Raw genomic sequence first — 15,735 nt, 5'->3', positions numbered from 1 at the left:
TATTGTGGTTGATATGTAATCACTATTCTCTCCTCTCTGCAAGGAATATCATTACACTATGTGGGATGAATCAGATCACAACAGGAGAAAAAATAGCACATAGGGTTAGAAGTAGACAGTATCATGATGGATACAGAGAATTAATCAGAAAACCAAGATAGTTCAGGTGGTTATAAATTTAACTTTTTTTTTTTTTTTTTTTTTTTTTTTTTTTTTTAAGAAGAAGAAGAAGAAGAAATAGCTTGAAAGTAATCTGTCTTCATGGATTTAAATAATCTCCTCTTCAGGAGCAGGTTAGCATGAGGAGCTTGCAGCGGTCCAGTCAGCCCAGCGATCTAGCACTTCTGGTGATGTATCAGCAGCTGGTCAGAGAAGACTGTACATATTCCATACTACATATTCCACAGGTAAGACCCAGTAGAAATATGTATAGTATGGCCAGATCACCAAGACCAGGTTCATTGTCCCATTTCTTTGAGTCTTCTAGAGATCACGAGAGTTGCTTGGCAGTGAAATAAAGCAATACTCCGATGTTTTTTTCCTATTTTTAACTTGTTTTGGCACTTTACCAATAGCATTTTTTTTCCTAAGGATTTCAAGCTTTAGTGGGGAGTTTGTGATTTTCAACAGTTTATAATTCAGCCAAAGTTAAATGGAATTTGATACGACAAAGTATTTCTTTAGCCTGAGGGCTTTCTCCCTGTCGAATTTCGAGAGTTATTCTGCGAAGTGCAGGAATGAATTAGATCAGCTTTAAAAAGCAACAAGAGTCTTGCTAGAATGGGATGTGTTAGCTTCTCTTATGGGGGTTGCTACCACTTCACTTGCAAAGAGACTGGTGGTCAATTTTTGTAAGGTCCTCTTTCGATCTGTGGGTATTGTGATATATCCCTATATATGGAATACCAAAGTAAAAAGAGCACTTCCCAGCAGAAGGAAAACGTGGTTTCCTGGCCTCTGTATTCACCTCCCAGAAGCTGTGTCCCATGCTAGAAACTGTACAGGCCACAAAGGAAACAAGGAAATGTTGTTCTGTAGCCTAGCTGGGGTTGGGAAGGGAGGTGGGGTGGGCTTTTTGCCTCATTTTGGAAAAAAAAAAATACAAAAAATCATCCTCATTAAGTGTTTTTTAGTAGATTTGTCCAGTCTAGTTGTGTAGGATGATTCATTTCACATGTTTAGTATGCCTAATTACTCTAGGTTCTCTTTCCAGTCTACAGAAATAGGCACTTTTAGGGGACAGTACATCTTGCAATATGTCCATGCACAGTAAGATGAGATGAATTAGACCATGGCAATGCTATTCCTCTCTGTTAATTGTGAAGGGGAAGTTGCTCTGAGGTGGTCATCTACAAAACAAACATCAACACTAGGCCAGAGGAATTCCTCTAGGGTGTAAATCAGCATAAATTAAGATGAAGTGTAAGGGTATGTCCTTCCACTTCAGTCAAGATGGTCCATAATGCCAGGGGCCTTGGGCAGTAAGTCTGTCAGACCCCATAGAGACAGGAAACCTAAAGGCTTCCACTTGCCCCAGGTCATCAACAGCATGAAAAACTGGGACCCTGCTGAAACTGCTTTAGTCTTGGGCTGTTCGAGCTGCTACCTGGAACATTAATTGGGGGCCTAGGATATGTTTTGACAAGAGAGAAAACATGGCAAAACTGAAATATTTCAGGGTGTCTGTTTCTGTGTTTCTTTAAAGTCCCAGGGGAATCTGCAGGTCAAGATCCTAGCTGTTGGCCCCTTCTGTTAAGTGTGTCATTTTCATGGAGAAGAGAAGGCTTGATGGCTATCCTGACTGTTAGGCTTGGTCCTCAATAAAGTGACCCATTTCTTTGTCTTTCCTTGCTCTCTGGCAAAGGGCTCTTACACTTTTAAAGGGATGAAGCACAGGGTTTGTCAACAAAAGGCCACAAGACATGGTGGACAAGTATCTCTTTCTGGTTGTGTCTACCAAAGTTTGTACCTTCCCCATCAACTTCTTACATCTTTTCATCACTACCTTATACGCAGCAGCAGAATGGTTGTCATGGGTATGCTGAAAGAGTCTGATGGGCAAAGAATAAAATTGCTGTCCTTTGTTAAATCTGGTGACGTGAGCTAGGGAGTATCTTTGCTGGCAGATGTGAAACAGCAGAGGGAGGGTTATGAATAGCTGGAGGAAAGATCCTAAGCAGTCTTACATGCCACAGGCACAGCTATTTGCTGAATGCACATTTGACAAAGAAATACTGGTAAAATCATACCACTATTGCTCCAAGTCAGGTCATTTGGATTTCAAAGTATACGCATTGGGATATACTTTAGTCTAAGAGTAATATGGACAAATCTCCTTTTCTTTTCATGCCTGGCTAATGAATAACTTAATATTTTATCTGGATCTGGCAGGTCAATTGGATGAACTGTTTTCTCTGACTTTACTCATATTCAATTGTTTTTCTTAGAATAGTTACTATTAGAGAAAGTTGCTGAATTTTCTGTTCCTCAGGGATGCAGGTGCTGCTGGAAAGTGCACCTTTGACACTGTGTGATGTGCTAGCAGAGGAAAGTATCTCTAGCTGGTTCCACAGCCAGATAAACTGGAAATGCATTCATAAATGATATCAGAGTAATACCGGTTTCAGAGCTCTGGAAGAGCTACATATATTATTTAGTGTGTTGGCTCAGCTGTGATTGTTGTGACTGACTGTGACAACATACAGAGATGTATTTAAATCAGTTGTTTACACAAGAATATCTAAAAAAAAAAAAAAAAAGAAAGGTGTCGTAAGTCCCAGTCCATCTCCAGCAGAGTTTCTTTTTTCCACACTGTTTGGCTTTTCCTTTTAGAACATCACTAACTTCTAGTATTTGAGGATACATGACTTTTAGCTTTTTGTAATGCCTCTTTCTGGATACCTGTAGGTCATATTTTGGTCATAAGACTGCATTTACTATTATAAACAGCTAATAGTATTCCAGTCATGGTAGCTGAAAAAGAATCAGAAAGCAATTAAATATCTAATCTGTACTTACTTTGAAAAAAGATTTTCTTTCAGCTCATCTTATTTGTACAGAACTTTTAAAATTCTTATACCGTGAATTAAATATTCCACACATAAACAGACACCACTAAAAAATAACTCAAAATGCATGTAGACATTTGTGCCCTATGCCTTTTTTTCTTTCCTTTGTTGGGAATTACAGTAGTAGTCTGTCCTTTTATGAAACATCTGACTATCTCTTCTTTCTCATATATTACATATTACTATTTACTGAACCATCTGTAATTTCATAATGCTTCCCATTAAATCATTTTTCTTTATCCACTGTTTCTATTAACAGTTCAACAATTCATCTTGCATGGTATTTCTCCCACATAATTGTAATATATCTGACAGGACTAAATTGAAGGCTTAATAACTTCTCATTTTGTTTACTTAGAAGATATTAATGACACTAGATCTCCAACAATGAGTAGCCTTCTCTATGATAGCCTTCATTTACCTTTGAATGTCCTTTTCTGAACAATTATATATGAAAGCATTTTCAGAATTAATAGTGTGCTACAACATGCTACTATATTTCAAAGATATGGTTAGTAGCTTCTTTATGGGACATCATAATAATGTAAATCAACACCATTATGCCTGTTCTGGTCATTTTATCTGGTTGCTCTTTTATCTTAGGATTAAAATGAATGACCAGACTTTATACTTACAAGCCAAAGCCCCTGCCTAGAGAAATTCTAGGCTTTGCTCAGGTATCTCTCATTTCAGTGCTCAGTCCCTACCCATCTGCCTTCTCTTGTAAGCTCCACCATGACATATAATTTTGGAGGGATCACTTAACCTCTCCATAGCAGGAAGCTAACTAGGAATATGTCTGAACCTTCCTCAGCTCTGTCAGTAGACTTCATTGTTTGAAGATGTAAACTGCCTGCTACTATGCAGTTTCTCAGATAAACAGTGTTCATTGCTAATGTGGGTACTGTGGTTTACAATACTACAAAGTGTACCTCCTTTATCTGGTTAGTAATCTGAACTCTCTTCTCTTCTGACCTGGTGAAAATTGGTGAAATCTGATGTATCTTCTTGTCCTTTGATCAAAATCAAATACTAAGTATGACATTGATCTACTCCTGATTAAAAAGAAACCCTACTGACATTAGCTCCCCTCACATCTTTCTGTAATTTGTGGTATTTCTTTCACTACATCATGGTCCTTTACTATAGACAAACACTTCCTGGAATTAGTTTGTTCCATAGTACAGAAGGTTCATGAACTTCTGTAATAAATTTTTGCACTGTGGTAGCAGAGAAGATACCTAAGGATTTGGGAGCAACTATCTTTGTGTGTTAGATTTTTCAGAATAAGGAAGATGAAATGCTTCTGGAGATGCTGTTGGTAACAGGATGTAAATTGTCAGGGACCATCTGCTGTGAAATCGATTGACCATGATTCAGATAAATATCATTTAGAGATTTCCTAGCAACATTTAGGAAATTGTGTAGAAGCTTAGTTTCTTTTTTCTTTGCTTCCTCAGTGGTCACCTTTTTTACTAAATTTTGAGTGAACTTTTATTTGAACTCCTGTTTATACAAAAAGGAAGGCAATGTAATACTGACCCTTTAGTTTAATGATACTAATATTATTTTTTTCAGTATGAGGCATAAGTAAGCTCAAAATATGTCTGTTCCAGACATAGCATTGCAAAAATAAGTTTAATCATATGGAATTATACATATATATATATATATATATATATGTAAGTTTTTAGATGTTTATTAAAAGGTCTCCTGTTTTTGTGAACTGCAGAGATGTTTTGATGAACCTGATTTTTAAGACCAAGTTTGTGATTCTAGACTAGTTCCCATGTACTCAGTGCTGGTGAGACACACCTGGAGTGCTGGGTCCAGTCATGGGCTCCTCCATGCAAGAGGGACAGGGACATGTTGGAGAGAGCACAGTGACAGACTCACTGGAGCATCTGACATATGAGGAGAGGCTCAAAGAGCTGGGACTGTTAAGTCTGGAGAAAAGGAGGCTTAGAGGGATCTTAGGATCTTATCCATGTGGATAAACACCTGATGGGAAGGAATGAAGAAGAAAGAGTCAGACTCTTCTCAGTGGTACCCAGTGAATGGAAAACAGGCAATGGTCATGAACTGAAAGACAGATTTTATTTTATTTTATTTTATTTTATTTTATTTTATTTTATTTTATTTTATTTTATTTTATTTTATTTTTTTATTTTATTTTTGACTGGGAGGGCAGTTAACACAGGAACAGGTTGTCCAGAGAGGCTGTAAATTCTCCGTCCCTGGAGGTATTCAAAACATGGATGGATACTATCCTGAGCAACCTCCTCTAGGTTGCCCTGCTCTGAGCAGAGAGATGCAGCCAGCAATCTCTAGAGGTGTTTGCCGAGCTCAGATGCTTTGTGATTCTGTAATGTTTAAACTTATCTTCTTCTTAGGTTTGATCCAAGATCTCTAATCGTGTTTATCATGCTTATCAAGAAATGAACTGAACAAAGGGTTTTGAAAAGTGTCCATTCATTTGTGTAAATATTTGAAGTATTTTTTGGCTAGTTATTTGGAGAGAATCTAGGAGAGCATTTGCCATGCGACTTCCAGCTTGGCGCTATGATAGTCTTCAGTAAACTCAGCCATGCTCAGTTGGTGGTTTCCCCTCCATATGTTGATGTGTATCTGCAATTTGAAGAGGTACCAAAAAGGTGCACAGAACCTGGTAACGCAGGGCTTGCAGCCAGTCATATCTGATGTCTGTGCAAAATTTCTAGGAGTATCCAGGGGATCTGGGAGGATTTCCCATACACACACCTGTAAATCCTATTCAAGGGCCAGATACATTCACTAGCTGTCCCAAAGGCAGTAAGTGGATCAAGGCTCCAAACTGTACCACTGGTCCAGCCCTGTGTCTGTGCTGGCTCCACAGGCTGCACCTTTAGAAAGTTAGGTCCTTGTTCCATTGGCATCCTCAGTAATTCCCCTTTGAAAGACCAAATCCCACTTGTCTGTCCCTTGGCTTCTCCACCTCAAGAGCAACACTATTGGTTAATTCCAACACTTGTTTGGAATTAAACAGTTAAAAAGACAATTCTAGAAAGATATTTTACCAAACTGTAGTTTACTTTCTATGATTGTGTCCAAAGCTGGTCTGATTCAGCATTACAGTACTTTATTTAAATCCTTACTTGCTTTTTCTTTTCTTTTTTTTTTTTCTTTTCAAAATGCAAAAACAATTAGTTGAATTAAATCAAATCAAAACAAAACAAAACAAAAACATTTAATTCATTAATCTTGCTGTCATGTTACAAATGGTTTCAAATTTATTTTACCTAACCAGACAAGTATAAGGAATTTGGATCTAATATTAAGGTGAGTAACAATCACAGTGGCAATGAATAAGTTTCCTATTTGTTTTTGTATTTGTTCACTAGACTGCAGCCCAAGTCCCAGTCAATTTGGCTGAGTGCTCCGTTTTAATCACATCCCATTTATGGAGCACAACACTACTGAGGTACACTGGGTTGGACATATACTTGTTTCTGTGTTAGCTTTGGTACTTTCCTCCTTCAAATATTCACTGATGGGAAATATATGAGAATGTAATATAATCTGGCAAGTGTAGGTTGAAGCAAAATAATCGATTAATCTGTGTGAAGTGGTAATTTTCTCAGAAAGATTCAGAAGTAGTAAATAGAGCTTAAGAGTTCCTTGAGTTATTACAGCCAGAGCTGAGGGGTAAGCCTATTTTCACAAACCAATTTTAAGGACTAGCCACCTTAATGAATGCCAGTTCTTCAGCTTGTAGAAATCTTACTTATAGAGCAGAAATCCATGGGCTTGGGTTTAACATAGAGTCTAAGGCTCCATTGCTGAACAGTAATGATGCAAATCCTCCTCCAAAGAGCCACTGCAGTGTGCAGTATATACTGAATGTCCCAGTCATAGGAGCTGCCTGATCCATCCAGGGAAGGAAAAACAAGAGTGACTTCAAGGGTTGGATCTCCCTCTACTCTCCTCCCATCATTTGTTTTCCCCTGTTAGTGGGCATTCAGCCTCCACAAGAACTGGAAGGAAAACTTTTTGCCTGGACAAAAGCTCATGTATCTTTTGTGCCCACAAAATGGACCTACACATCTTCATCTGACCAACAATGCCATTCTGACCAGAGAAGGAGAGACCCTCTTCCTTCCTGGGGTTAGAATAATTTTATCTCAGAGACCTGTAGATGTGCTTAGTAATCATCCTTGAGTTCAATCCTCTGGCAGGTGTGTTGGACTTGTCTGCCTGTGGTAGGATTCAGTACAGGCAGACTGCCAGCTTCACCTTCCCAACCCCCTTTTGGTTCCTCTCCTGTCCATAAGGAGAGAAAACACATCTGCAGATAAAGCCCCATTAAAGCTCTACTTTGATAAGGAGTATTGTGTAGATAGCTGTACTCTGAGTAGAGGGTTTGATATATACCTGAGAGTCCTTGCAGATAACTTCAAAGCTGACTCTAATAATCAGTGTAGTTATATCTTTAATGATCACTCTGTGGGTTGTTGTTTTATTTTTAAAAAAATCAAGGAGTAAAAAGAGCCAGAAACAAAATTCATATCACACAATTTAAAGCTGCCTGTATTCCTGCCAGCAAAATTTATATCTGTTGAGATGTGAACAGGCAGCTAAGTCCAATTTGAGTGAAATTGGAAGCTGTAAGAATTGAAAACATCATTTATATTCCGTATCATGGAGGTATGGCTACCTCTAAATACAAATACATATGCAAATACTTTAAAGCAGGGCTTACGTATATGATTGAAATCTCTGTCTGAGCAAGAATTCAGATAGTTGCATAATTTGTCCACAAAATAAGTCAGGCACCTGAGCTTTTGCAAATATACGGGCTTCTAGCATTTCAATATGGGTTTTATTTTATTTAATTATTATTTTTTATCTGCCCCAGCCAGCTTCCCTTGTGCACAGAGTAAAATTTGATCACATGATTTCATATTAAATGGTTTACACAAGAACATTTGCATTTGCCTTGAAGAAATAATGATTTTATGGCTGTATTGAGAACTGTGGTTATAGCAACGATGACAGGCATAGCTACCTGCTCCCAAACCTAAGCGTAATATAACAATTAAGCCATTTTTACCCAGTGCTGCAAAACTGTGGCCTCTGATATTGAAGGTGTGGCAAGAAATAGATGCTGCAGATCTCTGTTTTGTGTACCTTGCTTTGGTGTCCCAACAACCATCTCTCACTGGCTGCATAGGGAGACTGGATTTTGGAGCAATAGAGGTCTGAAGCTTTTCCCTGAATTAACATGCCAGAGCATGTGGTGTCATGTGGCCAAGTCCTGTGTCACTTGAAAGAGGATGAGGGGACAGGACTTTACAGACCTCAATGAAGAGTCACGACTGCTGTCTTGTGTCAGCTATATACATTCACTCTTTACCCTGCAAATACAACAGCACTGCAAACAAGTTTTTGATACTTGTACTTAATTAATTCTTAAACCAATTTCTGCCAATGATTTAGCACTATTTGGGGATGAATTGAAGTCAGCTGAAGCTATGGAAAATCAGATAACATTTTTATTTTTATTATGTTTTGTTCATGTAATTTGAACAAAGAACACCTGAAGGCTCTCAGTCAATGAGGGTTGGTGTATTCTTCATTATTATGACACATACCAGGTGAACTCCTTTAAAACATGGGGAAATCATTCTATCTAGTTTAGCCTGGACTGTGGGAGATACTTCGGTTCTGCATGAGAGCAGCAGGTAAGGTAGGAAGTAAGATGAACACTAGGTGAAAAGTAATTTTTCTGTTGTAAAATGCATTGCTAACTGTCTGATGGTAAGAAGAAAGGATTCCTGTGTGCTGAGATCATGACACTTCTGCTGGAAGTTCACACCAGGACTAGCCAAACTATGCTTAGAAAGAGGAAAACTCAAGATTTCTCCTGATGGACAGAGCTGTAGTGCAGTTGTGACCGATGTGCACAAATGAATAAATGAACAATGCTGGGCCCATAATGAAGTATTGTGTGTACCTGGGCTCCTCTCAGCTAGACCGAAAAACTGGGGATTCAAAGCCTGTTTTGACAATTTATTCTGTTTTTACTAGCCCTCACTTTGCAGCATTGGTGAGACTGATTTTAAACAAGCAGACACAGATACTCAATTTTAATAGACTATTTTAATAGACTATTTTCCATCTATATCAAAAACTTCACACATTTTAATGAACTACAGTGTGTTTGGATATATCTCTACAGTCAAGGAAAGAAGACAAGGTGGGCAGGAGGAAATGCTACTCTCTATTGATGGAACAACTAGTTTCAGTTTGTACTTAACTGTAAAGAAGTCACGCATTTGACATCAGCTCTAGAGATACACAAATTTTCAGCATTATGCCCTGCACTGCTGATAAAAATATCCACATGAGCTAAATGTGGTGATCCAGGACAGGTCTTTCCAATAATTAAACAGCATTGCTATGTGCAACAAAATGAGTCACTAGTCCAGTGGGTCAGACCTTCTCATGCTTTTCCACGGTGTCCCCATTCAAGGGTGAGGATGAAACTAGAAGATGACTGAAGGACATTTTTCTACTACCCCTCAGTGATGCTGCCGTTGTTTTTAGCCTGCAACAGCTCACCCTACATTCTGCTACTTCAGTCTGAAGCTCCTTGTTCTTACGAATCATGTGTCTTTAAACATCTGCTCCTTGATATTGACCTCCTCTTGCCTCTCATGAATGCCTCACTTTTCTCTCCTGTGCTGCTGCTCCGTTTTGAAGCTACCGTATTTGGCTGTTTTTTCCCAGAGCCTCTCACCTTTTCATACAAATTCCCACCTTCCCTCAACCTACATTTCTTCTACTTTTTGCCACTCAAATCCCACCAGTTCTTCTGTAGTGGCTACAGAGCATTATATTGTAAATGATCACACTCATCTGGAGAGTAGCAGCCACTGGGAAGTACAGTAGCCAAGCCATAATCTAAGATCTCATCATGTTTTTCTCCTTCTACTGCTGGCAATCGTAGTTTTCTGTTGTGCATTAGAAGATAAGCCAATAAAAGTGAAAATGATAAGATTGCTTTTAGTGGTAGTAAATGCTGCAGACCTGCATTGAGGCAAACCAAACTCTGTGATCTAGAAAGGCAATAGGGCTCAGCAGTTTTCTGAGGTGCCCACGCTGAAGAAGAAAAGGTAGAAAAGATGTCCTAAAGTTTACCTTTATCTCCCTTCACACACTGGACAAGATCAATGTCTAATGGACAATCCACAAGAGAAATGATCAAAATTAAAACTAGTTCTAGTCATGAAAGTGCCAATCTCCCAGGGAATCATTAAAGCTATGATGACTAACACTCACCTGAAGAAGCAGGAAATGCGTTTGCGTTTTACAGCTAAGAGCATTTCACCGGGAAACTTCAGTTTGTGTTGAGGAATATTGGCTTTGCAATAAGAAAATGGAATAAGAAAATAAACAGCTAGCACAAGGGTTCTGGAATTGGATGGTTGCCTTTGGGTACTAAAAATGTGTAGTCATATAATTTTTATTTTTTAAAGGAAAAAGCTTAGGAACAATTTTGGTTTCATTATCTGTTGTAGCTGTCACCACTCCCTAAGAATGTCCCATGTAATTTACAAAGTAGGTCAAGAAAGAAATTTACTTGAGGTCAGAATTACACAATGCAATGGAAGGAATATTTATCACCCATGGGGACAGCAACTAGGGACAGCAATCTGAGGTGCTGCAATACCACAACAATTAAGACTGCGCAAGTATTCAGATTACACCTTTACTGTAAAGAGGTTTATTTCCAGGACTTTCCTTCTCTCTGTGCTACTTCAAAAATGATAACTCATTGCTGATGAACTAGAACAATAAAATGTGCATCTATACACTCTCAGAGTTGATGGAAGCCATGTTTCCAAGGCTTTTAAGTTTATTCAACAAAGCGTAAAACTTCTGACAGTAACATGCACTTTTTCTGAACCTGCTTTAGGATCTGCAAAAGAATTCAGCAAGAGGGATATTGGAGAGCTAGTGGTAAGTATGCGCTCTTTATGTGAGGGGAAGGGAGTTGGACAGCCTGAATTAAGCAGTTCTCAGAAATACATAATGTGTCCCGGGGCTGATGCAGGATGTTGGTGCAAGGTGTCAAATGAAGAAGGGTTTAAATAGAGCCAGTAGAATTGATCTGAGAGGGGCTTTCTGGCAATATTTCTTTGCCCTCTGGCCCTTGGTTTTAATTGCTTCATTCACACTGTGCTCACACAATTACCCATAAAACTGATGAGAGGATTTCAGAGATAAGTAAGATAACCACTTAGAACATACTGTGGTCATATCTGATGCATCATGTGTTAGCAAGGTAGAAGAGGGACCTCTAAAGAGGTCATGCAGTCTGTCCATCTGCAGTGGAGAGGAGATCTTCTTAAATCTTCTCCAGTAGCAGTTTGGTGGAGACACAGCAAACAGTACAGTGAATCATCACCATCCCTACAGCAATCTTTTGCATAATCGAAGACTCCTACAACAAACCCAATTCTTTCTTCCTAAATTATGTTTTCTATGTCGCTTATCTCTCTTGTAAGCTCCAATAATTTTATTTTTTTCAGTGAACAAGGATCACAACTGGACTCACTATAGATTAATTACTTCCTGTGTCTACTGTGTAACTCCCCTGTTAATAAGGATCTAAAGTTGTCTGATTTTTTTATCTGGCAGGGTATCATAATTGACTCTTATTTTCTTTCTGATCTATTACATCCTGTAGTACTGCTAACTGTTACATCATTTCCTATTTTGCCCTAGCTCATTTAATTTCTTCCTTAACGGACCACTTCACTCTCCTCTTATCTGAATTCTACCTTGAAAATTTCAGACTATTTTTTTTAGTTTGCCAAGATTAATTTGAATTTTGAACCTGTTCTGCAGTGCTTGCACACTTTTCTGCTTCACTTCATCTGCAAATTGATATGCACTTTCAATTCATTAACAGTCCATTAAAAATATATAATCAGTGGGGTCAGGGCAGGTTTCTGCAGGACTCTGTGCTTGTCAGAGTGACAAAAAGACACTGATAGTTACTCTTTCAGCACAGCTGAAGCATGTATTCTTCCAGCTTGCTGTTACAGCTACCTTCTTTTCGCAGCCCTCACAGTTGTTTTATTTTTAATTCTTTTCACAGATTGCTCTGCTTCATGTGCAATCCCAAAGGATGGTGGGAAGGGACTGAATAAACAATGAAATTCAACAGACATTTTTTGTTAAACAAGCAGATCTTCAGCAAGGTGAAAGTAGTTGTACATCCTTACTGAAGTCACCATGGAATTAGGCACAAAGATCATCACTGAAATATAAAAGGATGCAACAGCCTCATGAAATCACTTTGGTTGAAAGCATTAGCCCAGCATTGTGAGGTCTTGATGGAGAATATGTGATGAGTACCTGAGTATCCCCTATTCCATTAAAAAAAAAAATAAAAATAAAGAAATAAAAAGGGGAAAAAATAAAATAAAAAAAAAAAAAAAAAGGAATGAGAATGAGAAGGTGTTGTCTACTTACGTGATGCTAAATGTATATTTCACAGAATTATAGAAATGTTGGAAGGGACCTCTGGATGTCACATAGCCAATGCTTCCATTCAAAACACCACCTATAGGTTTATACAAACACAGAATTAGCGGTTTTGGCTTGATCCAGCTAAGTCTTGGAAACCTCCAAGGATAGGAATTTCACAACTGCTTCAGGAAGCTGTTCCAATGCTGTGATACTTTTCTAGTAATAGCATATTTCTTAATATCCTGTCCAAGCCTCTCATCTGCTTGGATCCTGCGATGTTGATCTCCTATTGCAGATAAGCAGCATGAGGACACCAAGATGGGGATGTCTCTTGGTCACTCTGAACAGAAACAGCATATTCACAGATGATAACAGCTCATAAGGCCAAAGATGTAACAGCAGGCATAGCAGCAGAGGCAAATTAGTTCATAGGACTCCGTGATAAATGGTGATGGTTGAGAATTGTTCCATACTATCTATCTTCTCTACAGCCCCTGAGCCTGACTCATCTATACCCACTATCACACTCATCTTTGACTCCAGGAAGCTCCTGACACCGTGAAGATGAGATTTGGTAGTTATCTGATGGGTGGAAGCACACAGCAACATCTTATAGGTGATAGCTACAGTGAGTGTGGATGTAATGTGCTCAGGACAGTGATAACCCTGTTGCACTGCTGATTTGGGCATATCTAATTTCTAGAAGCAAAATCCACCTTAAAGGTAGAGGGTTTTAAGAACTGTGTTATATTCGTATGTGTGCCCTTGAGCAGTATTTGACATTTCTCTATCATATCTTATTGTGGTATCATTGATGCTTACAGTATGGACAGTGCTGTCAAGGCCTTTACTCTAAAATTCCTATAATCCTTTATTGCAAGTTCATCCCGAGATGAAACAATTAGCAATTGACCTGTCTCTTTTCATCAGCAAAATGCCCCCAGCTCCTTTCGTTTATCTTCTTCGGTTTTCTTCCCCAAGGCTGAGGAAAACAGCTGTGACAGTGGAAGTGGTAGAAATAATGCATTCCAAAGGTAGAATAATAATTGTAAAATATAAATATTACATTTTTAAAGTTTCATAAAGACAACCAAGCAATTCCTATGGCTTTCGTGTTTTATGCACACCATATGTAGCAGAATAGAAGATATAACTTGATCATACAGAATCAAAAAAATTCATTTTCAAATCCAATATAGATACTACCCCAATATAGACACACCATTTTTTCATTTTCTCCAAGAGAAGGAAAAAGTTACAGTGAAAATGGGCGCAAATATTCAGAGGCACCTATTTTTCCTTGGAAGTGTTCAATGCCCTCAAATATTACTTCTGGCAGTAGGTATTCATGGGAGCTTTTTGTCTTACGTGAAATTTGCTCTCCTCTTCTCAGGATTTTCCTAATGTTTCCCAAACAGAAAAGGATGTTGTTTCTAAGGAAGTTTGCAGAGGCTGGTTGAGGTTTGCTTTGTGGGGGTTGGAAACTGTTATTCCCCAACGCCAGGAAAAAGGTAGGAATGAAATAAATTAATTAATTAATTAAAAAAAAACAGCAACAAAAAAAAAAAAAACATTCACTGCAGTAAAAGGATTACTTTTTACAACAACAAAAATCCTATTAAAACTGGTATTGTATCAGGATTGATAAATTTAATTATCTTAAGTTTTGGGAAGCAGAAAGAATTGTAAATTGTGGTCTTTTTTTTTTTTTTTTTTTTCCCCTAACAAATAGGCTAACGTTAGGACCAAACTTGCTTTTCCTCTGCCAATTGCAGTGACAAGACTGGGGTAACTGTCAAAAATCCAGAAAATGACAGTCATACCATAGTGCAGGAGGACAAGAAGACAAGGGATCTATTCCTTGAGTTTAATTTTAAAATGCTAATGTAGTGCGGATCTGTCTTCTGCCTGTTCTTCTCTGCTAGTTATGGGTGGAAATTCAGCCCTCACCCTGTTTCTCAGAATACTGTCATTGCAATTGGTGTAAGCGTGAAGAGTATTTAAACTCTGAAGAAATGCACTGGTTCTTCTTGTGTATGCTGTTCGTTAACATTTAGAAAACTGGGAAAGGTATTGCTGTGTGGTTGTTTTTTTTTCCCATTAAATGCAAGGTAAAAAACATGTATTTAATTTCTCCCTTGCAGCACACACCACCCATCCTAGTATTTTGTGCTATAATTACACTTCAAATGAAAACGTGGAAGAGGTCACCATATTGAGAACACCTCCTCAAAAATCAATGAGTGTTTCCTATTCTGGATTGCATTACAGATAAGAATGCTGCAGCAATTCTTTTCATGAGGGAAAAATATAGAAACCTTTATATAGCACTATAAATGATGTCTCTCCAGAGCGAGCAGCAGCGTTTCTCAAATAGCTGCTAATAAGACTAAATATGGTTGAGCGTTGCAGTGAATCACAGTGTTGTATTGGGTTACGCAACCCTCGAAGGTCACTTATATAAAGAAGTGAACAAATGAAGTGCAAGCAAGCTCCTCTGTTAATTAACTTGTAAGGTGAGCAACTGGCATTTAAAGAGAATACTTCTTATGGCTGGCTGTTGGAATGCAATGCAAATCCCTATTGCTATTGTTCTGTAAGTTTCCTGAGCTCAGCTGAAAAGTAACAGGTGACTCCATAAATTGTCAGGAATAACGCTGGTAGAACCCACTCAAACCCTTCTTTGGATCCCTTTTGGCCTCAAGCAAGAGGGAGATTGCTGCAAATGCTCTTTTTTTTTTTTTTTTGGCTCATTTTAAAATTTGTCTGTTGGGGGGATGCAATGAGTATGTCAAAACTCCAGGAAATAACATCCTGTGAAAGCTGAGAGCAAGAGGCTCTTCCAGTAAGTTCAGAAAGTCCCCCTTCCTCTCCCTGAATACTACTGACTTAGCTGCACCTCTAAAATTCATATTGGTACCTCATTTGTGCTGTTTAATACCAAGATCCAAATTCTGGGTGGTTCACAGTGACTGATTTGCCTTTCTGTGTTTCCTGTGCTTTCAAATCCATTCAGCATTTTCCACTGGAATGGGGAAAGAGGACCCATAACATCCAGTAACAGATATAACTTGAAAAGTCAGCTTGCAGCAAAAGCACTTCAGAGCTTATGAAATGAGGGAATATCTGTGCTTGCAACGGTTCATTT

General features: G+C 38.4%; 1 long non-coding RNA gene across 1 annotated transcript; it reads left to right on the top strand.

Annotated features, from left to right (window-relative positions):
• Positions 1 to 233: 233 nt before the first annotated feature.
• On the top strand, positions 234 to 12,478 carry LOC311430370. Its single transcript, XR_014688743.1, has 3 exons — positions 234 to 407; positions 11,026 to 11,069; positions 12,214 to 12,478. It is a non-coding gene; the product is annotated as an uncharacterized lncRNA (long non-coding RNA).
• Positions 12,479 to 15,735: the final 3,257 nt, after the last annotated feature.

Source organism: Aythya ferina (assembly GCF_964211825.1).
Source record: "Aythya ferina genome assembly, chromosome: 1".
Lineage (NCBI taxonomy): Eukaryota > Metazoa > Chordata > Aves > Anseriformes > Anatidae > Aythya > Aythya ferina.
The sequence above is the reverse complement of the archived record's forward strand: the minus strand, read 5'-3'. Positions and strand labels throughout refer to the sequence as shown.